Raw genomic sequence first — 27918 nt, 5'->3', positions numbered from 1 at the left:
AAGGCCCCTTGCTCAGGGGAGACAAGGGAAGGCAGTAGTTCGTTCATCCTAGATGCGATAATCTTTGAAAATTTTTGGTAGAGGTAGTTACAGAGACTGATGGGCCGGTAGTCTGAAAATTTGTTAGGGGCATTTGACTTAGGAATCAGGCATATAAGGGAGGACGTGACTGCCCTTGGCGGATTTCCACCTTGGAAAAGAAACTCTGCTTCCTTGAGGAGGTCTTGAGTGACAAAATTCTAGTAAGACGAGAAGAAAACACCCGAGAAACCATCAGACCCAAGCGCACTATCCATGGGAATAGCTTTAACGGCTAGCTGAACCCCAAGGAGAGAAGGAGGGGCCATGAGACGGGCGTTGTCCTCATAGGAGACGAGCGCTAGAAGGACGTTAATCAGATCAAAACCGACCACTGTCATTTCAGTCTGGAAGAGGTCCTCAAAGTGAGAGATGGCCGCCGCCTTGATACCAGCTTGATCCTCCACATGTTGGCCAGATTCCAGTTCAATCCACCTGATAACAGCTTTCCTGCTCCTACAAAGGTAGAGGAATGGAAAAATTCAGTGTTCCTGTCCCCATCTTCCAACTAATTGTTCCTCGCCTTCTGCTTCCAGAAGATCTCCTCCATGAGTTCCAATTTTTTTAGGTTGTTCATGGTCAAGAGTAGCTCAGACTGGGTATCATTGGCTGGACTAGAAGACGACGCTGAATCTTGCATCCTGGCTTCGATCTCCATCAGGGATCGCTGAGCCTGAGAAATCTTATCGAAAATATTCCCGAAAACCTCCTTATTCTAGACCTTGAGGGCCTGCTTCACGTTTTTCAGCTTAATAAGGACATTGTACATTGGATGCGAAGAAGAAGAGGCTTCCCAAGCCGACCTTACAACCTGCAAAAAGGATTCATGCTGCAGCCACATACGTTGAAATCTAAACGACTTGTGGGCAGATAGATAAGGTTGAGGAAAAGACAAGCAATGGAGCGTGATCCGAATTGGTGCGGGGAAGGTGCTCCACTTGGAAAGTGGGGAAAGCCATGGACCATGAGGAGTTGATGAGAACCCTGCCTAGACGGGCTGTCACGCCCCAAACTCGAAAACCGGGCCCATAAAATTCTCAATCGCTGAATCTGGTGCCAACAACCTCCATAGTACCCCATTCTCGACTTCCAACGTCCATACACTAGATTCCGATCCTTGGATCCTACAAGGAGAATTTTTTTTTTACGTACGTTTGTCTCATTAGAAGCATAACCACAAGTATACCCAAATCACAAGAACAATATCATCACCACATATCCACTAATATAAACATTTGAATACAATGCTGAAAGAGAAATACATATATCAAAATCAAAGCTCCAGAAGACAGTTACATGCTCCAAGCTCAACGCTGCTGCAACCTAGCACCAATAGATACATAAGCTTATAGAAAGCTTAGAGGGTGGTGAAAGTGTGTGCACAATGAAATACTACAAGTCCATGAGTCAATCAATATCAGATTACGTAATACAGATCAACTATGCAAATGAGGAGTCATAAAGAGTCAAATATTAGATGCCGAGGATGCAATGCAATATGCAATTCCTGGTGAGTTCACGAATAGCGTCAGCCGTACCTAGACCATATAAATGCAAAAACACAGTGACCCAAAATGCCATATACCATAGATGTAATGCAATATGCGGTGCGAATGGAATGACCATGCTGGAGTGTGAAGTCAGAATACTAGTATGTAGTATCACAGGCTACGGGATCCATCACAAGGGACTTCTATCCAAACCAGTCCCATACCTAAATTTGGATAGTCAGACTCAATGTGATAAACTCCTGATCTCAGGTTAGTCGCGCGCCCCAACCGAAATCCTGGCCATTGCGAAGACACACATAACAAATAGTTGCGCACCACCAGCCCGAGTAGATAGTGAATGAATGAATGAATGTGTATGCACCTTCTGCCCAATAAGTCCATATATCAGTACTGTTCATCTCTAAGATCATCACTGGGGTCTAATACACTCTATATGCAAATCGTCGCCCACTGACGCGCGACCATGTAAATGGAAAAGACCCCACTATCCGCCTGACCAGTAGTCAGCCAATATCTACCCGGCACATCGATAACAGACCCATTCATGAGCTGGTCAAACTTAGCCTAGCTATGCCCCCTACTCTCGGGCGGGTAAGGCCACACCCCCTCCCAACCGACCATGACACAGTGGGAGACGCGGCCTCCTGGTATTTGGCACTCGGGCACTTATGTATCTACTCGGTCTCGACGTTGGGTCGTCTCCTGGCCTCGGAGGTTTAGGGACTTTCACCCACGGACATCTAAAGTACCCAGATGCTTAAACTAAACATTTTCGGTGTTCCATCTAGCCATCCATGACATGCTTGTAGAGGTCACAACCCTGATGTTGCTAAGGCGTACAGTAATCACAGCACACAATGCAAGATGCATGAATCATACAGTTCAGTCATACATCAATCCTGCACATACCATGCGCTCATGTGAGACAATCTCCGCCTATCAGGGAGTCTTATAGCTACCTGCCCAATGAAATAGTCAACCACATCTCACAATAAACATGTAATGATGCGTATGGGCATGTATCATGATGCTATGCTGTCACATACTCATAATCAGTATCAATAACCGGCATCAACAATCGGCCTTGACAATGTGGACATTTAACCAACATTGCCCCCAAGGAATGGCCCACATAGAGCCTAACATATAGTGGACCCATGGCCTCACACAAGGACCTAATATACAACACCATTGGTCTCACTCAAGAGCTTAATACACATCACGATGGGCCTCTCACATGGGTCTCATATACATCACAATGGACTCTATCGCCTGGCCCTCAAATGCATCACAATGGGCCTCATCACATAGACCTTATATTCATCACATTAGGCCTTAAACACGGGCTGCATATACATCACACAGGCTGAATACACACCACAATGGGCCTAAACTACGAGTCGCATATACATCATATAGGTCTCGACAATCGGCCTTGACAATCAAAATCGGCTTCGATAATCGTAATCGACACTCAGAATCGGCCTCGATACTTGGCCTCGACAATTGGAATCGGCCTATACAATCGGCCTCGACAATCGGAATCGGCTTATACAATCGGCTTTGACAATCGGAATTGACCTCGATACTCGGCCTCGACAATCAAAATTGGCCTCGACAATCGGAATCGGCCTATACAATCAGCCTCGACAATCAGAATCGGCCTCGATACTCGGCCTCAACAATTAGAATCGGCTTATACAATCGACCTCGATAATCGGAATCGGCCTCGATACTTGGCCTCGACAATCAGAATCGGCTTCGATACTCAGCCTCGACAATCGGAATCAGCTTATACAATTAGCCTCGACAAATCGGAATCGGCCTCGATACTCGGCCTCGACAATTGGAATTAGCCTATACAATCGGCCTCGACAAATCGGAATCAACCTCGATACTCAGCCTCGAAAATCGAAATCAACTTATACAATTGGCCTCGATAAATCAGAATTGGCCTCGATACTCAGCTTTGACAATCGGAATCGGCCTATATAATCGACCTTGACAAATTGGAATGGGCCCATACAATCGGCCTCGATAATCGGAATCGCCCTATACAATCAGCCTCGACAAATCGAAATTATCCTCGATACTTGGCCTGGACAATCAGAATCGGCCTATACAATCAGCCTCCACAAATTAGAATCGGCCTCGATACTTGGCCTCGACAATCGAAATCAACCTCGATACTCGGCCTCGATAATCAGAATCGGCCTCGACAAATCGGGAATCGGCTCGATACTTAGCCTCGTCATTCGGAATCGGCCTTGATACTTAGCCTTGTCAATCGGAATCAGCCTTGATACTCGGCCTCAACAATCGGAATCAGCCTATACAATTGGCCTCGACAAATCAGAATCGACCTATATAATCAGCCTCGACAAATCAGGAATCGGCCTCGATACTCGGCCTTGTCAATGGGAATCGGCCTTAATACTCTGCCTCGACAATCGGAATCAGCTTATACAATCGGCCTCGACAAATTGGAATCGGTTTATACAATCAGCCTCGACAAATTGAAATCGGCCTCGATACTCGACCTCGACAATTGGAATATAAATAAGGCAGGGTTCATAGATGGACAGCCGATCAACCATAATGTAAAGATCAGCCATCGGCTATGGTTGTATCAAATTTGATAGCACGAAACCATCCGTCTATGGCGAATGAAGCCCACTTATTTGGGTTAACCCACTAAGAGAATGATGAGAATGGGCCTAACAAAGACTAATGGAAGGTCACAATATGGACATTCAACCACCATTGCCCATTAATGTGGACATTTAACAACATCGCTCCCAAGGAGTGGTCCACATAGAGTGATACGTATAGTGGGCCCATGGCCCCAAACAAGGGCCTAACATACATCGCCATGGGCCTCACTCATGGGCCACATATGCATTACATTGGGTCACGCCCATGGGCCTTGAATACATCACAATGGGCCTCACCCATGGACCTTAAAAACGTCATATTGGGCCTCGTCCATGGGCCTCAGATACATCTTAATAGGCCTCGAATACACCACAATGGGCCGCACCAATGGGCCTTATATATATATTAATGGGCCGCACTAGTGGGCCTAATACACATTACAAAGGGGGGCCTAACATACATCAAGTGGGTCGCACCATCTACACCATTCATCTATTCTTAGGGATCATTTTAGAGCATAAAAAAAATCATATCGAAAGATTATCTGGACCACACTCCAAATAACAGTGGTGAAAATGATTTCCATAATTAAAATTCCCAAGGGCCACCATAATATTTACGTTCCATCCAATCTGATCACACGGTCATAAAGACCAAAATAGGAGGAAAAAAAATAAATTTCATATTGGTCCACAACTTCCGTGACCCAAAAAAAAGGGTTTCAACGGTGGACATTCACTCGACATTATTTTCTACTGTGGGTTCCACCTGATCATCAGATCTGTCTTGTTTTTAGTCTCAAGCCATAGACAAGCTACCAAATGGATGGACAGTTCAGATGTAACACATACATCAGTGGGTAGGACCCACCGTCCAGCCATCTGGCGATGCGGCTAAGACCCATACATCAGGGTGGTCCCCACGAAATTGGATGGACGAAGCAGAATGGGTCCAGCGGTCCGGATTGGATGGACGGTTCATATAAGGGGGTCCACTTAACGGCCATTATTTCTCAAAACGGGTGCGTCCCCATGTGGGGCCCACCATAGCATTTATAATATATATATATATATAATATTATATATATCTCAAAACAGGTGGGTCCCCACGTGAGACCCACCATATACTATATTATAATATAATATATATATATATATATCTCTCTCTGAAAACAGGTGGGTCCCCACTTGGGGCCCACCATATATTATATTATATTATATTATATTATATATCATATATATATATTATAGGTGTGTGTGTGTGAGAGGGTGGAAGAGAGGCCAGCGTCCAGACCCTCTGAACGCTTGATGGACGGCTGACACACGTACATCACGGTTGTTGGTTCCCACCGTGGATGGATGGTGCAGATATGAACTACATACATCATGGGTAGGGTCCACATCCCAGCTATTTGATGGCTTGGATGCCACACATGTGGGCCCTACGTCCCAAAGATGGGCGATGGAAATAACACATACCTCATTATCTGACCCAAGGCATTGCTGACATCACTACAGTTGTGGGTCCAACCTTCCCACAGTTGGTGTGAATAATATATATATATATATATATATATATATATATATATATAAAACTATGCTGGGTCCCTCGTCCAGTCCTATGGACGGTATGCACACCACACATCAAGGTGGGTCCACATCCGATATACGGATGTTGAGGGACAAATTGTAACAACCCGATCTTTTCAAAACCCGAGTATTGAAAGTCCTCGAGTGTTACCATGAAGTTTAACTTGATACATGCATGTGTACGACACCAACTTAGTTATCTTATACCTACATCCATTCCCCAACAAAAATTGAACCATTGGAAATGATCTTCTTTCATAGATCAAGCCATCTGACCGTAAACTTCAAGGTAAGACTCTCTGTCATGAGATCTAACGTACGTGTCTTCCCTTAAAGGAATTAACAAATAACTCCCTATCCATAACAATTTAGATATATGTTCTTTTGTAAGAATTTCTTAGTAACATACTTAGAACTATGTGGAGCCATTAGACTTCACAAAACTCTTAGATCAATAATAATTACGAAAATGCCATCGACCTATATCCTAAATTCCAACTCACAAGGTTTTCATGATCTGTTTCGTGTGAAACTTTATACCATGCCTAATTACCAAAAATTAACCGTACACGTCGAATTTCAGGCCTTAGATCACAGTAAATCAACTACTTGACCTCTACATCCGTTCGTACACTTATCAGATCAAGATTCTGATCCGTCTATCTTATTCATACCATATGAAAATGCTTAGCCCACCATTAGAATCAGAATCTGAGAAACTTTCATGTATAAGAAAGTCACTCGAATCTAACGTTATATAAGTCTTACCCCTAATCACTCTGGAAACCCACTTTGTGTTTACCTATTCACAAAACTGACCATACATCCACCCATATGCATGGTTAGAGTGCTAACCATAAAGCTTCCTTATTTTTAACAAGTCACCTGACCGTCCATCAGGTTTGGATCCGCCAAATGGACCATCCGAATATCAAGATGAATCGGTCATTGTGAAGATCTTCGGGTTTAAGTCCCAACTACCTGGTAACTTGTCAATCGGAGGTATATAAATGTCATTTTGAATTACGGAATGTATAGGCCACTAAAGAAGCATCTTAAACACCCTTGGGAGATCGGGGCCCAAACTAGACCAAGAGAAAGAGCACGAAAAATGAAGAATGCTTGCCAAAATTCAAGAAATTCGGGCGGCGCACTTCAACGTAATGGACGTCGGAAGCTGGTTAAGAAATGAATGGCAACATCGTAAATATTTTTCAATGCCATTATATAATCCGTTGAAGTTAAAACATACCGTGCAGCCCACCCGATCAACAAATCTGCCCCATTTTTGGACCTTAATCCTAGCAGGGCATGTTAAACATAATGAATAGAGTGGATCGTACAACTACAAGTAGTAAAGTGGACTTTTCGAAAAATATCAATTCATTCAAATTTTATACGTGCATGGGATTTCACGGTAAATACCATTTAATCCGTTATTAGATCATGCGTCCCACATAAAGTTTGGATCTATTTCAAATTTTGGACCATGGGTTAGCACGGTGTGCCAAAGATGGTGGACGGAGTGGATTTCTTAACAAGCATCACTGTGGGCCCCACTTGATTTTTTTCCTAGCCGTGCATGCAAGTACAGATTTTTCACGTAAATGAATTACTGGTTGAACGTGAACACAGTACGGCGGTGATTAAAGGGTGGCCCACCTGAGTCACAGATCGACCCCTATAACACACCCGAACACACCTTAGGATCATTAGAATCCTTTTGACCGTCGATGTTTAATTTCGAGGTGATCCAACCATCAAACTAACTGGAATTTTCAATTAGAGTTAAAAACAAATGAAAATTTGGTGTATAGCCCACCTAGACCTTAGATCAGTCTGATCAACGACCAAGGTCCGTTAGTGGAGCTTCTAGAACTCAATGGATGAAGTAGATTTGACAAGGAGTTGGTGGACCCTACCTCTAGATTTAGAGTGTGCACACAGCACGTGTGCACCAGCAGCACACCGAATGGCATGCGTGGTCAGACCAGACTCTGACCCGCCATTTCCCGAAAATGGGAATCCTCCCGCCCGCTGCGCTGCCATTTAAAACACGGTTCGTGGTGTTTTTCCCTCCCCCGTTTGATTAAGAAATGGCCCACCATGAGGGGCCATGTCAAATATCCAAACCGTCCATCGTGTTGGGCTGGACGTCCTGACCAAGACCATGTCATCTGTTCTCATTCAAGAACACACTCATGTCCACAGCAACACGAGCAAGGGTATGGCTTGCGGTGGATCTTTCTAAAAATGGAAATCCTATTTTCGTAGTGTCGAGCTGGCAACTCTCACAGCTGGCTTCTCTCAATCTCAGCCGTGAGATGCAACACATCGCAGCCATCCATTACTTAGGGTTTTCCTAGCAAACCAAAAGACAAACCGGTGGTTTTCTACCCACGGTTTCATAAGCGGTCTTGGCCAGGGAAAATCTGAACCACTTGTTGATGATCCGACGGCTTTGGGAGGCTAGGGCGAGCAAATAAAAGTGAGAGGGTTGAGCAGTGGTGAGATCCAAATGCATTCCTTGTAGCTGCACTCAAAAACGGCCGCCATCTTCCTCATCCGAACCCACCAGGAAAACCTTCTTGGAGCTTCGATTTGAGGCATCCACAAGCTCCAAAGGGATGATACAGACCCTCCAGCAGCACCGTTTCGAAGGGATGAAGCTCCATTTCCGATCTGCCATTAATGGCGATCGTCTCCCTCGGCAATCATCGGTCGCTGACTTGCTGCTAGACCGCGTTCTGAGCGCAGCAGGGAGGAAAGGAATGGAAGAAAGATGAATAAGGGAAAAAGAAAGAGAAGTAGGAATAAGAAGAGAGAGAAAAGAAAGAAATGAAGAAGAAAAGAGAGGGGAGAAAGGAAGAAAGAGAAGGTGCGTGTTGCACCAACTCGAATCGAGCCGAGTTTGACTCACTGAGGGGTTGGGTTCAAGTACAGGTCGAGCCAGCTGGGTTGAGTTGGTCTAGGTTTGCTCCAGACCTCGCTAGAGTCCATGTAGATGGAAGAGAATAGAAAGGAGGAGAAGAAGAAGAAGGAAAGTAAGGAGATAGAGTTGTAGTTGCTGCTGAGTAAACTCGGTTGAGTCGAGTTAGACCTGGTTTGGTCTGGGTTAGCCTAGGCAAGAAAAGAAAAGAAAAGAAAAAAAAATGAGGAAGGAGAAGAATGAAGAAAGCAAAGAGAAGGAAGGTAGAAGGGGCAATGGGACTTTGACTCGCTGAGTCAACTCGGCTGAGTCAAATCGTTAAGCCAGGTTATCGAATCGTAAGTTAATTCTCTATTCTCAAATCAGATTATTTTAAATTACCATTAGTTTCGTTTCCATAATTGTAGCAATTATTAAGCATGAATAGCCTTTAGTAAATTTTCCATACCAATGTTAATTAGTACATATAAAAGCTATTGTCATTAAATATTAGCATTTTTATTTTGTCAAGTATTAAATATTATTATTAAACCATACTATGTATTTTCATCACAATGAGTATTAGTATCGCATTAACTAATGTTAAATGTATTATTAAGATTGATGGTTGTTTTGAAACCATTATTATTATCGACCATACATCATTAGCCGTTATTGGATTACTATTTTTAATTAGTAACGTTATTAATATGGTTATTACATCTATTAGAAATTAAATCTAAAAATTTATCCTAGACCTAAACTCAAGAATAAAAATCCTAGATCTAGTAATCTAAACCCTAGGTCAATGCTTTAAACATAGATGGTGTGTTGGATTTGGATTTAGGTGTAGAATTTAATATCGATATATTTAGATATGAACCTATGAACTATCACTATTAACATATTAGCTAATATAAACATTAACGCTAATAGTTATCTTGTAATTATTAAGATTTAGTTTTAACTAATACACTAAGTAAAGCTCAAATCCTAGAATTTAAGTTTAAGACTAAACCCTAAGATGAAAGTCCTAATTTTTCACTAAAAATCCTAAGATAAATAATTCAAACCTTGGGCCATGATCTTAAACCCTAGGTAGTGTGTAGAACTTGGACCTAATTGTACAAGTTCATGATTTGTGGTAAGATACAATTCTAAAGGCGCAAGCACTGTGCGACACTGGTAGGTGATTCAAAGTGTAAGGTGATGATTCTTCCCCTTGAGCTTTCCATCTTCTCATTAGCTTAAGTCATAGTTTTTATTTAAATTTATATTTAATATCTCTCTCTTATAATCACATGTGTTAGTTGGTGGAAATTGAATTGCTATATTGCCTGCTTAACATTCATCTTGTATGATTGTTCATGGATTATTTATGGATTGCTTATGGAACTTGAATTGGTGCACCAGTGGGAAACCCCCACCTATATGTGTACACCCATACTTGGGATGTAACCCGACTGATTGTAATAGTAATGAACCGTCGGCTTAGTGGTTATTGAATGATGGTTTAAATTAACCAGTGATGTGGGCCTACCATCCAGGGTTGTTGTGTCCAACGATTTTCAAGGATGGTCTTTTATCGCATGATTTTGATACTCGCCTTATGTGGCTTATTTTGATATTTGTCTTGCTTTGATATCACCGTATCTGTCCTTGTCCTGGTATTTTTCCTATATGGGCTCGATGTTTTTATACTATGCAACCATGCGATGGCAAGCCTCATATATTATAATATGATTGACCACTAGTCGACGGTTTTCCATTAAACATCCTAAGGTGGTAGCCTCATGGGCCGGGGATGGTGGTAATGGGACACTATGCCCGAGCTGTCGGCCTACGCTGGGCCATGTGCTCCCCGTAGTGACCGTGAGCATATTTAAATTGGCTGATTGTAACTGGTCTAATAACGGTTTGGCTAATCATGCATCCATAGCATGTTGGCGATGACGGGTGGCTAATTCTGGATGCTGTAGCACGTGCCCTTAGGATCTTTGGGTTATCGTTTCGCTAGCTCCCAGACCACCGACTATCGACCCCTGTCCGACTGGATGATTTTCCCAGGTCGATGATTTGCATGGGTGACGAGCCCAAGTCCGGCTGGATGTGCATCCCCAGGCCGATGTGCATTCATGCATTCATACATTTAAAAAGATTGCATCTTGTATTGTTTTGATTGCCTTGTTGTTTTATAACTATGCTTACCTAATGCGGCGGTGTGTAATCTTGAGGGGAATTCACACTGAGCTGGCCACTCATCCATCAAATATACAACCGTACAGGTAGTGCAGGTGGCCCCGTATATTGGTGAGGAGCAGGCTATGGTTGACAAGGGTGCATGATTCTATTTGCTAAGAGTTGCTACATGATTTTACAGTTCAAGATTGTTGCAGTTTACCTTGTTTCACATGTAATATTATGTCAATTTTGTATTTGTAAAAATGGGGACATTGGTTTGTATAAGTCATTATGGGCAACCACTTGTATATTCTAAAGGAAAATTTAAACTTCCCTTTTAGCTTACTTGTCCATTCTACGCTTATCTGCTTACTCTGATAAAGAAAAGAAAAAAAAAATATACATGAATTTGACCATCCTTTAAGATTAACACTCGGGTTTTTGGGAAACGAGTCATATACTCGGGTCCTGAAAACACGGGGCGTTACACAAATATTGCATATTAGACCCCAGTTATTACCTGAATTACGAACATGATAATGTTTTAACAGGCTACTTTAACCGTGTTTGTGATGCAAAGAGAATTGACGAGCATGGATTGAAAAGGATGCTAAAGAGCATGGATTTGATGCTCAAGCATCACCAAGGCATTGGACGGGACTCCATGGGACCAAGATAGAGGATTTACATACTAGGGATCCGAGGAAATAAAGCCGTTCACGTTAAAGAGGCCCGAAACTGGCGCAGAATGCAAGATTACAAGGTTCCCAATATCCGTTCGGCTCGAAATCTCGTACATGGTCTGAGGGCCATAAATTAACCGTACATATCAAACTTCAGCCATCGGATCATTGTAAAAGTGGCCCAACGGACATATCAGCCCACACATCAATAATTTAAGGCCCACCTGATGTTTAGATCTGCTTCAAGTTTGGGGTCAATGCTTAAAATGAGATGGGTAAGCAGATGGTCGGTGTGGATTTTGTAGAAACATCAAGGGACACACTTTATGTGACTAGCGTGCACACAGAGCATTTTCACTTGTGTTACACCAGACCGATACCGCAGTCAAAACGGACGCTGACCGAGCCTGTTTCATAAATGGCAACTGCCGTATTTTCTGCATGCGAATAGAGGTTGCGGGTGATTCTTGTGGCCCACCACCGTGATGCAATGAACTGATCCGGACCGTCCATCAGAATTATACGGCCCAAATCACCACGACCTAGGTGACGGAATTGTAAAAAACAAGCAAGGATTGGTTCCTAACCATTCAAACGCAAGATGGACGACTGATTGGAAGGACTTTTTGGCCACGCCGAAATCATTCCAATTCCACCATCCCCCACTGATTTTCCATAAGAAATCCAATGAGCAGACTGGATTTATCTAAAAACACTAGGAAGTGGGCCCCACCAACGTCCAGCGTCAGTCCGAGGGCCCTGTTTCCGCACGACCGCGATTTTCGGATGTTCCGAAATCTTGTGGGCTACAAACTTTAATCAGATGGATGATCCAAACCGTCCATCGTGTAGATCATCCAAATATTCTCCAAGGGATGTTGTTGCTTTGAAAAGAAAGATTAGAAAGTGGGAGAATAGACGCCGTTTTCTTGGCTGCCGAAACAGGTTATGCGCATACTGCGAAAATCCTGAATTTCCTGGACTACTTGTTGCTGCGTAAGGAAACTTCAGCGGGAAGTTTCAGCACCTCCCAGCCGACCTCGGTTGCTTATAAGAAGGAGGGAGAAAGAAGTGAAGGAGGGTAGCCGTGGCTGGAAAGAAAGGAAGCTTGGACGATTGGAACGTGGGAGAGAGAAGGAGGCAGCCATGGGTTTTCTTCTTTTCCTTTATATTTCTTTTGCTTTGTTTTATTTGCTTTGTTAAAGGTTCAGCCCATTCATGTGTGGCTAAACCTCTTAGCTAGGGCTAAGAGGTGAAGCCTGTAGCGAGATGGGAGATACTATTTCATGCTTTTAATTTAAAATTCTGAACTGAATTTGATTTTACTTGATTATGGAAGGAATGTTTTTAGTCTTTAATGGTTTGTTGTGACTGAAATTACAATGGGTCTGCAATGGCTTTAAATATTTCCTTTTCTCTTTTTATGGTTATGACGTCAGGAAGCCCTGTTGTTCACCATCGTCTCCTGGGCATGGTAGGATGATGGTACCCTTCCTAACCTTCATAGCATATTGATTGGTTGGTGATTAGTTTAATTCTGTTGTTAACTTTGTCTCCTGGGAATGGTTTAGTGATGGAATCCATTCTAATTCATATACCTTTCATCTCATGAAGACTAAATCAAGTAAGTTCAGTTTGATTTCCATGATTCTTGATGCAGGCATAAGATCTCCCTGATCTTTACAAGTGGATCCTCTGAATCCCTAGTTTCCCTTTCCTGAATTGTTTAAGATAATTATTCCACAATTATTCCTTAAATTTTATTTGATTTAAATTACATCTTAGTCTAAGTTCTAGTTCTAGTTAGTTTCAGATCACGTACAAGTTTCAGTCCCTGTGGATTCGACCTCGGTCTTACCGAGTTTATTACTACATCACAACCCTATACTTGGGGAGTAAACAAGTTTTTGGCGCCGTTGCCGGGGACTGACGGTTGCGATTCTCTGAAATTAATTAGGTTTAGAATTAGTTTAATATTAGAATTTGACTAACTTTAGTTTTAGGTTTTTAATTGATTTCTAGAACTAACTTGTTTCCATGTTTTGTAGGATCCTGACATAAGTTCCTAAATTGGTAATTCCTTCCTAATTTCTCTACTTTTTCCACTTTTAAAATTAGGGTTTAAATTTTAGAAAACTTCTAATTCTAGTATTTTCCTATTTGTAGGAAATAGTTTATTTTTGGAAATTTTTCTCTTTTGTTTTTAGAAACTAGGTTAGTTATTTCCCTTTTTAGGAATTAACTTTCTATTTTTATTTTTAGTAACTTTCTAATTTTAACTCTTTTAGAATCTAACTTTGTTTCCTAATTTATTTTTAGAATTTTTGTTTAGAAACTAACCTTCCTATTTTGTAGGCCTTTAAGATAGAAATTTCTAATTCGGTAAGCTCCTTCCCTACTTTCTATTTTTCAGTTCTCTTTTAGTAATTTACTTTCTAGTTTAGGACTTTCCTAATTTATTTTAGAAATTTTCACTTTCTTTTAGGAATTCCTTCTTTTAGAAATCAGTTTACTGCTATCTTTCTTTTAAAGGATTGTTCTTCTCTCTTTAGAATCTAACTTATTTTGTTTTATTTTGCAGGTTTTTAACTTAGGGACTCCAATTTGGTAATTTCTTTCCAACTCTCTTTCTTTCTAGATTTTCTTTCCCTTTTTTTTAGGATTAGGTTTTGAATTTAATTGAGGGTTATGAGTGTTTCATGCCCAAGTGGGCCCGTGACAACACTCGACGTCTCTTGACTGAAGGAGGATTGGTTGAGGGGTTGACTATCCATCGCAAGACTAGACACCACTCGAAATTCCTGAGTTAATTGAAGTTATGGCTGAAGACCAACCTCCTCTACTTCCACCCAGGGTAGAGGATACCCAAGATGTGAACGAGGTGCATCAGGCACCCCCGCCTCGTACTTTACGAGATTATCTACAACCGGCGGGAGTGAGTACGCCCTCATGCATGATTTTCCCTGAAAACACAAGACAAATGGACATTAAGCCAAGAATTATCCAACTCCTTCCCAAATTCCATGGACTTGAATCAGAAAGTCCATATTTATATTTGAAAGAGTTCGATGAGATTATAGCTACATTATGTTTTCCTAATGTATCTGAGGATACAATCAGGCTGACACTCTTTCCTTTTTCCTTAAAAGAGAAGGCTAAGACGTGGTTACATTCACTGCGTCCTAGATCCATTGGCACATGGAACGACATGCAGAGGGAATTCATAAAAAAATTCTTCCCACATCATAAAATGATTACCCTCAGAAAAGCAATCATGAACTTTGCCGAAAAGGAAGATGAAACATTCTTCCAATGTTGGGAAAGGTTCAAAGATTTGGTCAGTTCTTGCCCACAACCCGGATTTGAAACATGGCGCATTACAAATTTCTTCTACAATGGACTGACATCTTCCATGCGCCAAATGGTCGAGACAATGTGTAATGGAGAGTTCATTAATTAAGATGTTGACGAGGTATGGGATTACCTCGATAGTCTTGCTGAAAAGACACAATCATGGGACTATTACCCAAAGTCGAACACCACGTCTAGGCCGACTCAATTAAAGGAGAAAGGTGGATTATATCTCTTGAAAGAAGAGGATGATCTCAAGTGTAAAGTGACTACGCTCATAAGAAAAGTTGAGGCCATGGAAGGAAAGAAGGATAAAGTTAATGAAATTGTTTGCGGCATCTGTGATTGCAACATTCATACAACTGAAAATTGTCCTACAATACCCGCCTTTCGAGGAGTGTTGAATGAACAAGCTAATGCCGTAAATAACTATCAAAGACCTTTTACTGGACCTAATTCCAATACATACAATCCTGGTTGGAAAAATCATCCAAACTTTAGTTGGAGGAATGGACAAACGGCTACCCCTCAAGGTTTCTTCAATCAAAATCCAAATCAAGTGAAACCTCAAGAGGAACCGGTTCAAAATTCCATACAAGAGCTGGCTCAGGCAATGCGGGGAATTACAGATTTTATGCAAAAGATAGATTCTCTTATGACGATTATAGAAAAGGGGATGCTTCCTGCACAACCTCTCCCCAATCCTAAACCGCAGTATGAGATTAATGATCCCAGCTCTTCAAATCAGATGGGGCACGCTAAATCCATCACCACTCTTAGGGGTGGAAAGATCATTGATAAAACTCTTCCGGTTAGGCCCGAAAAGCCTCAAGAACCAGAAGAGGACAACAATGATGAATCTAGTGATGCCCCACAAAAATTAGAACCGGAACTTCTAGAGAAGCCAGTTGCTCCGTTCCCCCAACGGTTGGTTTCACCAAAACCTCTCTCTAACTCTCAGGATATCCTAGAGGTGTTGAAACAAGTGAAAGTCAACATTCCTCTACTTGATGTCGTGAAACAGATACCTTCATATGCCAAATTCCTGAAAGACTTATGCACGACCAAACGACGGCAGAGTATTCAAAAGAAGATCTTCTTGACCGAGAAAGTGAGTATCATCCTAAAGCAAGACGTGCCACAGAAATTCAAGGATCCCGGTAGCCCAACCATATCATGTGTAATCAGGGACCATCGAATTGATCATGCACTTCTTGACTTAGGAGCGAGCGTCAATCTGATTCCCTACGCGGTATACAAACAGTTAGGTTTAGGTGAATTAAAACCCACCCTAACCACACTTCAACTTGCTGATCGCTCTGTTCGTGTACCAAGAGGGATAATTGAGGATGTGTTGGTCCAAGTTGATAGATTTTACTACCCTGTAGATTTCATCATCCTGGACACCGAACCCATCAATAACATAAGCACTCAGATCCCCATCATTCTTGGCCGCCCATTCCTTGCCACTTCAAATGCAATTATCAAATGCAGAAATGGTGTCATGACTATGTCTTTTAGGAATATGATATTGGAGTCAAACATCTTTTTCAATAACGGCAGAAACTTAGAGGAGGATGACGATTTCCACGACATTTACATGATTGACTCTTTAGTGGAAGATACGACACCTCTAACCTTATCCTCTGACTCTCTAGAGACGTGCCTGACCCACTCCCATGATTTCAATGATGACATGATCAGGGAGACGTGCGCCTTGCTTGATACTGCACCGGTACTTGAAGTTAACCGGTGGAGGCCACAATTTGAAGAATTGCCACAAACCGATGTAGTGCCTCTACCGTCTAACCTCAAGCCGCCGAAGCTTGACCTAAAGCCTTTGCCCTTTGATTTAAAATATGCCTATTTAGGTCAAGATGAGACATACCTGGTGGTGATCTCTGCCCACTTAGAGAAAGAACAGGAGAGTATGCTCATATCTACTCTCATTGAGCATAAAGGAGCCCTGGGATGGACGATAGCGGACCTCAAGGGAATCAATCCCTCGATTTGTACTCACTGCATATATCTTGAGGATAATGCAAAAACCGATCGGCAACCACAACGTAGACTAAATCCAAACATGAAGGAAGTGGTTAAGGCCGAGGTTCTTAAACTATTGGACGTGGGTATCATATACCCTATATCTGATAGTCAATGGGTGAATCCAACTCAAGTGGTCCCTAAGAAGTCCGGAATCACCATCGTAGCCAATGCTAATAATGAACTCATGCCAACTAGAGTCACTACTGGTTGGAGAATGTGCATTGACTATAGGAAGTTGAATACCGTCACGAGAAAAGACCACTTTCTTTTACCATTCATTGATCAGATCCTGGAAAGGTTAGCTGGTCATTCCTATTACAGTTTCCTTGACGGGTATTCGGGCTACAACCAGATAGAGATAGCCCCTGAAGACCAGAAAAAGACCACATTTACATGTCCCTACGGCACCTTTGCCTACCGAAGGATGCCATTCGGACTATGTAATGCCCCTGCCACCTTTCAGCGATGTATGCTTAGTATCTTTTCTGATATGGTGGGGTAATATCTAGAGGTCTTCATGGACGATTTCTTTGTTTACGGTCCATCTTTCAGCAAGTGCTTGGAAAGTCTTAAATGTGTGCTGAAAAGATGTGAAGAAAAGACCTTGGTACTTAATTGGGAGAAGTGCCATTTCATGGTTCAGAAGGGAATTGTCCTTGGGCATATCATCTCGTCCAAGGGAATCGAGGTAGATAAGGCAAAAATCGATCTTATCTCTAACCTACCTCCACCCAAGAACATCAGAGACTGCGATCCTTCTTAGGACACGCATTATTTTACAGGCGATTCATAAAGGACTTTAGTCTCCTCTCTCGTCCTTTATGTAATCTTCTTCAAAAGGATGCTCCGTATAAGTAGACTGAGCAATGCCAGGAAGCTTTCACCAAGCTTAAGGGCACGTTAACCACTACACCTATCATGCAGCTACCCGACTGGAGCCTTCCTTTTGAGCTTATGTGCGACGCTTCTGATTATGCTCTTGGAGCGGTTCTAGGCCAGAGAAAAGATAAGAGACCCTACGTCATCCATTACGCGAGTAGGACTTTAAATCCGGCCCAAGTGAACTACTCAACTACAGAAAAGGAACTCTTAGCCGTAGTGTTCACCTTGGATAAATTTAGGTCTTACTTGATCGGATCCAAGATCATTATCTACACAGATCATGCGGCACTTAAGTATCTTCTTTCTAAGAATGATTCTAAGCCCCGCCTGATACAATGGATCCTTCTACTCCAAGAATTTGATTTGAAAATTAAAGATAAAAAATGAGTAGAAAACGTAGTGGCCGACCATCTGTCTCGCCTTAATACCTCTGATTCCCTTGAGACGACCCATATCAACAACATGTTCCCTGATGAACAACTGTTCAGAGTATCCCATTCACCTTGGTTCGCTGATATTGCTAATTATCTTGCTACAGGTGCCATACCGACACAGTGGACTGCGCAAGATAAGAAGAAATTCTTCACCGAGGTGCGCAACTTTTTCTGGGATGATCCTTATTTATTTAAATATTGCCCAGACCAAATCCTAAGGAGATGTGTACCAGACGATGAGCATCAGAGCGTCATCTCCTTCTGTCACTCATAGGCCTGTGGTGGTCACTTTTCTGCTAAAAAGACCATGACCAAGATTCTGCAGTATGGCTTTTACTGGCCCACTATGTTTAGGGACACTCATGAATTTTGCAAAGCTTGTGAGCGCTGTCAGAAATTGGGAGCATTGTCCCATCGAAATATGATGCCTTTGAATTCCATCCTTATCATTGAAGCATTTGATTGTTGGGGCATCGATTTCATGGGACCATTCCCCCAATCGTTTGAAAATCTGTATATTTTGCTCGTCGTGGATTATGTCACTAAATGGGTCGAAACAATTCCGTGTCGAACTAATGACCATCGCACGGTCATTAAATTCTTAAAAGAAAATATCCTTTCTCGATTCGGAACGCCTCGAGCCATCATTAGTGATAGGGGCTCACACTTTTGTAATAAACCATTTGAGAGCTTAATGAAGAAATACGGTATCTCTCATAAGGTGAGCACCCCGTACCACCCACAAACAAGTGGGTAAGCTGAGATTTCTAATAGGAAAATTAAACACATTTTGGAGAAAACTGTTAACCCTGATCGTAAGGATTGGTCAATCCGATTGACCGATGCCTTATAGGCATACCGTACTGCCTTTAAAACTCCTATTGGAATGTCTCCCTTTAGACTTGTCTATGGGAAAGCTTGTCACTTGCCTGTGGAGCTGGAACATAAAGCGTACTGGGCGATCAAAAATCTTAATTTCAATCTGGGCAACGCTGGCTCGCTACGCAAACTTTAATTGAATGAACTTGAGGAAATCCAGAATGATGCGTACGATAATTCGAGAATTTACAAGAACAAGATGAAAGCATTTCATGACCAACACATTTTGCGAAAATCATTTATGCCTAGTCAGAAGGTCCTTTTGTACAATTCTCGATTACATCTCTTTCCGGGTAAGCTTCGATCTCGTTGGACTGGCCCTTACATTGTTGTTACTGTTTTTCCTCATGGGGCCGTTGAGATAAGAGATCCCGACAATGGCAAGGAGTTTAAAGTCAATGGACATCGATTGAAACTATTTGTTGAGAAATTTGATTCAGAGGACATGTCCATGACCTTGACTGCTCCTGTTTACCAGGATTGATCTCCTGGTCTGATGGAGGTATAGGTAGGTTTATTGCTTTCATAGGACTAGGGTAGTTGCTTTATTTGTCTGGCTGAAGACGGTAAACTTAGTGCTCCTGGGAGGCAGCCCAGCTCTTTATTTCATTTTGTTTTTATCATTAGTTAGTTCAATGTTTGTGGGTAACATTACTGCAAACCCTCACGAGACTACAACTCGTCCACTAGGGGCAACCTAGGGGTTTAAAGGCTTATTGCATATGCTAAATACAATCGAGAGCACCTGCAAAAGTGGTATAGGTAGGATTTTATTTTTATTTTTGTTGGTTCTCTCTCTTGTATTGACCCGCTCTTACGTAGATATCTATAGAAAGCCTCTTGATTCTTTCGTCCAGGTACTATCTTTCCATCACTCCTCTTATATTTTCGTTGTCCCATGTGCATTGCATGCTTATTTCTTTTACATTGAGGACAATGTAGATTTTAGGTTGGGGGTGGGAGATTAGGTTTCCTAATCAGTGTTTTCTTGGTCTTGAGCAAAAATTGTGAAAATTTTAAAGATTAGGTTTCCTAATCAGTGTTTTCTTGGTCTTAAGCAAAAATTGTGAAAATTTTAAAGATTAGGTTTCCTAATCAGTGTTTTCTTGGTCTTGAGCAAAAATTGTGAAAATTTTAAAGATTAGGTTTCCTAATCAGTGTTTTCTTGGTCTTGAGCAAAAATTGTGAAAATTTTAAAAATTTTCTGGAATTTCGTATGAATTCGAAGTGATTTTGACGGCTATCTTGGATTTAGAATTACAAGATAAGTGATGTTGGAATTTATGACTTTTGGATTCAACTATTTGTTAGATTTCACAGTTAAGTTCGAACTATTAATCCATGATTAGAGGTTTTAAATATTGATTGAGTCAGGATTTCACAAAACATGTCTCGCTTGCACATTAAGGGTTCAGTTCGATATTAAAGGATTAACTTGGTGATCACTAAGCTTGAAAGGAACCAACCTGAGAAATTAAAAGGATTGGGCGAATAGTCTACACCATAGGTTTGCTCCCTATAGGTGTATATTTAATTCCCCATGGATGATATGTGGAAAAAGTTGGGTGTACAGTCTTCATCATAGGTTTGCTTCCTGTAGGTGAGGATTTGATTCCCCTTCTTGGCGTTACTTTTACTAGAAAAATCAAAAGCAAAAAAATAAAAATAAAATGATGAAAAGATAATTTGTGAGGCAAGTTTTGGTAATTCTCGTGTTGGTTACCAATGATATCCTGAAATAGAGAAGTGAATTGTAATAATGTTAAGTTGAGATTACACTATACATTCATGAAACTCAATGTTTAGAATTGTTCTAATTGAGGGATTAATATTTGAACTTGATTTTGAAGTTTACCGTGCGCCTGAGCCTAAGAGAAAGTAATACCTAACATTCATGAATCTTAGAATTCTCATATCTGGATTATTCTGCAAAAATCACTTGAGTTTATAAAAATTGTTCTGTAATTCTCAACTTACTTTTCGCATACTTTGCTCGGGACTAGCAAAATGCTAGTTGGGGGTTGTGTTGAGGGTCAAATATTGCATATTAGACCCCAGTTATTACCTGAATTACGAACATGATAATGTTTTAACAGGCTACTTTAACCGTGTTTGTGATGCAAGGAGAATTGACGAGCATGGATTGAAAAGGATGCTAAAGAGCATGGATTTGATGCTCAAGCATCACCAAGGCATTGGACGGGACTCCATGGGACCAAGATAGAGGATTTACACACCAGGGATCCAAGGAAATAAAGCCGTTCACGTTAAAGGGGCCCGAAACTGGCGCAGAATGCAAGATTACAAGGTTTCCAATATTCGTTTGGCTCGAAATCTCATACATGGTCTGAGGGCTATAAATTAACCGTACATATCAAACTTCAGCCATCGGATCATTGTAGAAGTGGCCCAACGGACATATGAGCCCACCTGATGTTTGAATTGCTTCAAGTTTGGGGTCAACGCTTAAAATGAGATGGGTAAGTAGCTGGTCGGTGTGGATTTTGTAGAAACATCAAGGGACGCACTTTATGTGACTAGCGTGCACACAGAGCATTTTCACTTGCGTTACACCAGACCGATACCGCAGTCAAAACGGACGCTGACCGAGCCTGTTTCATAAACGGCAACTGCCGTATTTTCTGCATGCGAACAGAGGTTGCGGGTGATTCTTGTGGCCCACCACCGTGATGCAATGAACTGATCTGGACCGTCCATCAGAATTATACGGCCCAAATCACCACGACCTAAGTGATGGAATTGTAAAATACAAGCAAGGATTGGTTCCCAACCATTCAAACGCAAGATGGACGACTGATTGGAAGGACTTTTTGGCCACGCCGAAATCATTCCAATTCCACCATTCCCCACTGATTTTCCATAAGAAATCCAATGAGCGGACTGGATTTGTCTAGAAACACTAGGAAGTGGGCCCCACCAACGTCCAGCGTCAGTCCGAGGGCCCTGTTTCCGCACGACCGCGATTTTCGGATGTTCCGGAATCCTGTGGGCCACGAACTTTAATCAGATGGATGATCCAAACCGTCCATCGTGTAGATCATCCAAATATTCTCCAAGGGATGTTGTTGCTTTGAAAAGAAAGATTAGAAAGTGGGAGAATAGACGTCGTTTTCTTGGCTGCCAAAACAGGTTATGCGCATACTGCGAAAATCCTGAATTTCCTGGACTACTTGTTGCTGCGTAAGGAAACTTCAGCGGGAAGTTTCAGCACCTCCCAGCCGACCTTGGTTGCTTATAAGAAGGAGGGAGAAAGAAGTGAAGGAGGGTAGCCGTGGCTGGAAAGAAAGGAAGCTTGGACGATTGGAACGTGGGAGAGAGAAGGAGGCAGCCGTGGGTTTTCTTCTTTTCCTTTATATTTCTTTTGCTTTGTTTTATTTGCTTTGTTAAAGGTTCAGCCCATTCATGTGTGGCTAAACCTTTTAGCTAGGGCTAAGAGGTGAAGCCTGTAGCGAGATGGGAGATACTATTTCATGCTTTTAATTTAAATTTCTGAACTGAAATTTGATTTTACTTGATTATGGAAGGAATGTTTTTAGTCTTTAATGGTCTGTTGTGACTGAAATTACAATGGGTCTGCAATGGCTTTGAATATATCCTTTTCTCTTTTTATAGTTATGACGTCAGGAAGCCCTGTTGTTCACCATCGTCTCCTGAGCATGGTAGGATGATGGTACCCTTCCTAACCTTCATAGCATATTGATTGGTTGGTGATTAGTTTAATTCTGTTGTTAACTTTGTCTCCTGGGAATGGTTTGGTGATGGAATCCATTCTAATTCATATACCTTTCATCTCGTGAAGACTAAATCAAGTAAGTTCAGTTTGATTTCCATGATTCTTGATGCAGGCATAAGATCTCCCTGATCTCTACAAGTGGATCCTCTGAATCTCTAGTTTCCCTTCCCCGAATTGTTTAAGATAATTATTCCACAATTATTCCTTAAATTCTATTTGATTTAGATTACATCTTAGTCTAAGTTCGAGTTGTAGTTAGTTTCAGATCACGTACAAGTTTCAGTCCCTATGGATTCGACCTCGGTCTTACCGAGTTTATTACTACATCACAACTCTATACTTGGGGAGTGAACAGCGGACGGTGTGAATGAAGTATGCATGCCAATGTGGGTCCACGTGTGGGCCACACACCTCATCCTTACCATAAAAGATAGCAAGAGAGAGAAAAAGAGAGGGAGAAACGTGACGGAGATCGGAGTAGCGGAGGGACCCCGCCATTATGGGTCTCTCTTTGATACAACACGTACATCAAGATGGGTCCCACATATGTGGGCCTTCAAATCACAAATCAAATAATAAAATCACCCACCTTTCTTTCTTCTTCCTCCCTAGTGCTCCAAGACTCCTAAGAAGCTCCTTCAATGGTGGAGATGATGATCTAAGGGTAGGATGGTGAGGATTGAGGAGGGTAGGGTGTCGGCCACACCTAGCTCTCTCTTGGAAGGCTTGGACGTTAGAGTTGCTTGGGGAATGAGAGAAAGATATGAGAGAGAGGTGTAAGAGAGAGAGGGATGGGTAAGTGATGGGGTGTGATGGGTGAGTGAGTGATGGATGTGTAATTGTGTAAGAGAGAGTATTGACTTTTGGGGAGGGTGGTTATACTTGGGGATGGGATGGAGTGATGGGTTGTACTTTGATTGATTGATATGATGTGTCGTAAAGATTCTTTTGGAATTGCAACGCGCAGTGTTTTCCTTGAACCGAACGCGGGCCCACATCTCCCAGTCCGAGTATCGCCTTGGTGCGCGAGACGCGGCAACGACACGGTCGCAAGGTACAAGTCTCAGGTTGAGCCAACTCTGGAATGCGGGATATGACTTAGGATCGCGTGCAAATGTTGATAGCAGATCGTGGGTCGCTGGAATTCGACCGAGAGGACTGCGGAGGTATATGGAACGGTATGGGCTAGGATACGGGTCTTACACGGGCCCATGCACGAGCTGCCCCTCTCTGGTTGTTGCTCCAAGTAAATCTGCTACCCAAGAATCCTGTATCATGCAAACTAGAGTTGTTAATGGTATCACAAAAATCGAGGTAGCTGGCGATGTCAAGGTTCCTGCGACTTAATCTTTCAGCCGAAGCTGAGACAACATTAAAATCTCCCCCAATGGCCCAAGGGCCCTGCATCAATCTGGACATGTTGGCCATGTCCTCCCACAAGGATCTTCTGAGACTACGAACACAGCTGACATACACAAACGTGAAGGATATCGTGGGTTGAGAATTCTGGACGCTGGCTATCATAGACAAGGATTGGCTAGAAGAGCTTGAGACAGAGAATGAGAGGAAGTTTATGTAAATTAAAGACTCATAGTTTACCACCCTCCTCGCTGTTTGAGCAGGATAAATGGTACCCCAACTTAAGACCAATACCCACCTGTCTGGCGTCTCTTAGCATTGGCTCTAGAATTACTAAGATACACGGGTTATACTTACTAATGAGGTGCTTCAAGGTTTTGATAGTTCCCTGATTCCTTATTCCCCGGGCATTCCAAACAAGGATTTTATCCATCAGTGACACAACCTGAATTCATGGCCTTCCTCTTCAGTCTTCTGAGTCCAGATTCCCAGTCGCTCCTGGCTAAGAAATCATACACTTTCCTGAAATGGGTCTTCCCAGACACCTTGATTGCCTGGTTCTGATCTGAGGGGTTGGGAAGAGACTGAGTTTGGGTGTCAGATACGTTGATCTCTGTTGTCCTTAGATTGGGAGGCGCCTCTGTTTCAGAAGAGTCCTTGGCCATCTAATCATTGCAATAGTGTTGTAGGGCTCTAGCAGCTCGATCCAGCATCTCATCAGTTACTTGGCTGGCCTCCTCTTCATTAGTGTCTAATTCCCTGGAGAAATATGGTGATAAATTAACATGAAAGCCTGCCCTACATTCCCTAATCTCATGCTACAGTGTGGAGGAAGGGGGAACTCCTTCGAGGGCCGAATTGAATGGCGGATGCTGATGCAAATCTGAGGGAAACTGGGATGGAATTCTTCCCTCACTGCACCATTGGGGTTTCTCAGCTGAAGAGGCGAACATCCTACAGATTTGGATCTGTACAGGTGACATTCATTCCTCGTCAAAGCTGAAGCGGTTGGGACTGTCCGCTCGTGAAGACTTATCCTGAGACTACAAGGATGGCTTTCCCTGTTAGAGGCATGTTTGGGGAGAACGTCGCAGTTATCAGGAAGACGCATCACCCTCCCATGGTTTGATCTCTGATCCAACAATTCATTATTTGTTGAAAGAGTATCAGGCGACGGCAACTTGTGCGTCTGTTGACCTGATGTCTGGTCCCTGAATGTGTTCCCCTCTGGGTTGGGTTGGCGATGTTGGATGCTGGAGCCAAGGCAATTGCTAGTGAGGAGATATTAACTCGAGTTCTTGATTGGGATTTCGTAGGTAGATGAGGCTGAGCTTCCTCTACTCCCTGGGTTCCTACTGCATGCGAATCTACCGGTGGGTTAGGCTGGTGATCCTATTCAAAACAACCATGGGAGGGGTGTGTATGGAACTCGTCTACAGCTGGGTTCCCCACATAATGGTGTCTCAGTTGAAGTGGTCCTGATGTGTCTGGGTTCTCTGGGATCATATCACAAACATATTGTAGACACTTCTGGTTGGATGATCGTGGGGAAGGATGAAAGTGCCCTGGTTTGTTAATTAGCGTGAGTGTTGGGTCAGTCAGACTGCAGCGCCTCATAAGAAGATCAATTCAAAGCGTCTGCCTCAACCGGATGTGTGCAACCTCGCCACAGGTAAATCTAAGCCTCACATCCCATGTCCCAAAACACCAGGTATATTAAAACCGTTAAAACAAGTTAGAACATCATAGGGTTTTAAGTTAAGAAAACTTTTTCAAAAAAAGAAAATCTCCAACTTTTCTTGCTTTGTCGATTTTATCGATACACATCTCGATATGATCGACCTACACTGTCGATGTCCTCGATGACGAATCGATTCATCAGTATGAGGACAAAAAGTGTCCAACAACCACATATATATCTGGACGGAATTATCAATGCATCGATATACCTATCGATACCATCGATATTTGAATCTCGAGTCCATCGAAGGTGACCTGATAATATCGACAGACAGATTTTCGGTGCCCCTGCTTTTACTTAAGAATATCATATCACTGCCAAAAAAATGACCAAAGGCTACAGACTATTCTGGTTTTTAGCTACAGATATAAACCGTAGCTCACTTACTACGGCTTAAAACCGTAGCTAAAACTGTCCAAACCGTAGCTAAAAGCTAACTATGCTAGACGTACATACAACCTTGGATAGCCCCATAAGGGACTCTATGAGGCCCATTAAGATGTGTGTACTCCATTTAATATGTTTATCTATTTTTAAAGAGTATGTTAGGGCAAGAACCCAAAAAAGGAAGTAGATCGAAAGCTCAAGTGGACCACACGGTAGGAAAGAGTGGAGATTAATCCATTGATCGATGGTGTGGTGCAATTAGACCTTTGATTTGCCTAGATGTTATGAGCATTCCCTATAAAAAAAATTACAAAATTAATGGATAGAGTGGATATATCGATTGCATCAAGATGGACCCCACAAAGCCCTTGACAAGGCCATCCGTTTAGATCCCGTGAAATGTGCACTCGTGGAGGACTGGTTATGGATTGTATAATGGCTACGGTCATATTTTCTTTTAGCTACGGTTAAAAACCATAGCAGGACCATAGATGGTGAAAATACGAAAAATCGCACTGCCTTTTTCTTTTCCCCCTCTCACGAAAACTTCATTTCCCTCCACTCAACCCTATTCCCTCTCACGTCCGTCCTTCTCTCTCTCTCTCTCTCTCTCTCTCTCTCTCTCTCTCTCTCTCTCTCTCTCAATCTCATCCGCCTCGTTGGGCCCAACGTAAAAAACCTCGAGGAATCTGTCGCTATGGACCAATTTGATTTCGCATGCCTCGCTGACTCAATGGCCGAGTTCGTCGAGGCCAAGACCAAGCTCTTCGTGGGCTCCATTGAGCACCAGCCGATCGTGTCCAGGAACCGGCTACTCTTCCTTGCCGCCCTTTTGTAATATCGATTTTGTTCATGATTAAGAAGGTGATTGTCGGGGAAACCCTTCTCCACGATTCGAAAGTTTGGCTGGCATTCGCCATCTTCATCTACTTCTTCAGCGTCTCAGGGGCAATGCATAACATAATCCAGAAGATGCCCCTATTTATGACGGACCGGAATGATCCATCGAAAATAATTTTCTTCTATCAAGGGTCGGGGATGCAGCTTGGAGCAGAGGGATTTGCAGTTGGGTTCTTGTATACGGTGGTGGGGTTATTATTGGGGTTTATGACGCACTTCCTAGTGCAGTTCAGAATGGGACTGTCCAGTGGGCATTCATGTTTGTGGCAATCTTGGTTTTGTTTTGGGCAATGACGAAGGTGGTGTATTTGGATAATTGGAAGACAGGTTATGGGATCCATGGGTTCTGGCAATCCAGCTGGAAATGAGAGTAGGCTGCATTTGAATGCATATCTTGAAATTTTTGGATAAGGATTTTCTGGGTCGAAGTGGATTCAGTAGTTTTGTTATGAATTTTGTTGGATGGAATGATTTTGACCTTTTGATTATTATGTTTTGATGATAGTCTTACTTGGGATGTTATAAATCTTGAATAGATGTTAGAAAACTTGCTTTGATTAATGATTTTTTTAAAATAAAA

General features: G+C 42.3%; 1 non-coding gene and 1 pseudogene across 1 annotated transcript; one reads left to right on the top strand and one right to left on the bottom strand.

Annotated features, from left to right (window-relative positions):
- The first annotated feature begins 976 nt into the window (after nt 1–976).
- LOC131257626 (probable dolichyl-diphosphooligosaccharide--protein glycosyltransferase subunit 3B) lies at nt 977–27899 on the top strand (annotated as a pseudogene).
- On the bottom strand, nt 14862–14968 carry LOC131217918 (small nucleolar RNA R71). The gene has a single exon (XR_009157502.1). It is a non-coding gene; the product is annotated as a small nucleolar RNA R71 (small nucleolar RNA).
- Nucleotides 27900–27918: the final 19 nt, after the last annotated feature.

Source organism: Magnolia sinica, chromosome 10 (genome assembly GCF_029962835.1).
Source record: "Magnolia sinica isolate HGM2019 chromosome 10, MsV1, whole genome shotgun sequence".
In the NCBI taxonomy this organism is placed as follows: domain Eukaryota; kingdom Viridiplantae; phylum Streptophyta; class Magnoliopsida; order Magnoliales; family Magnoliaceae; genus Magnolia; species Magnolia sinica.
The sequence above is the reverse complement of the archived record's forward strand: the minus strand, read 5'-3'. Positions and strand labels throughout refer to the sequence as shown.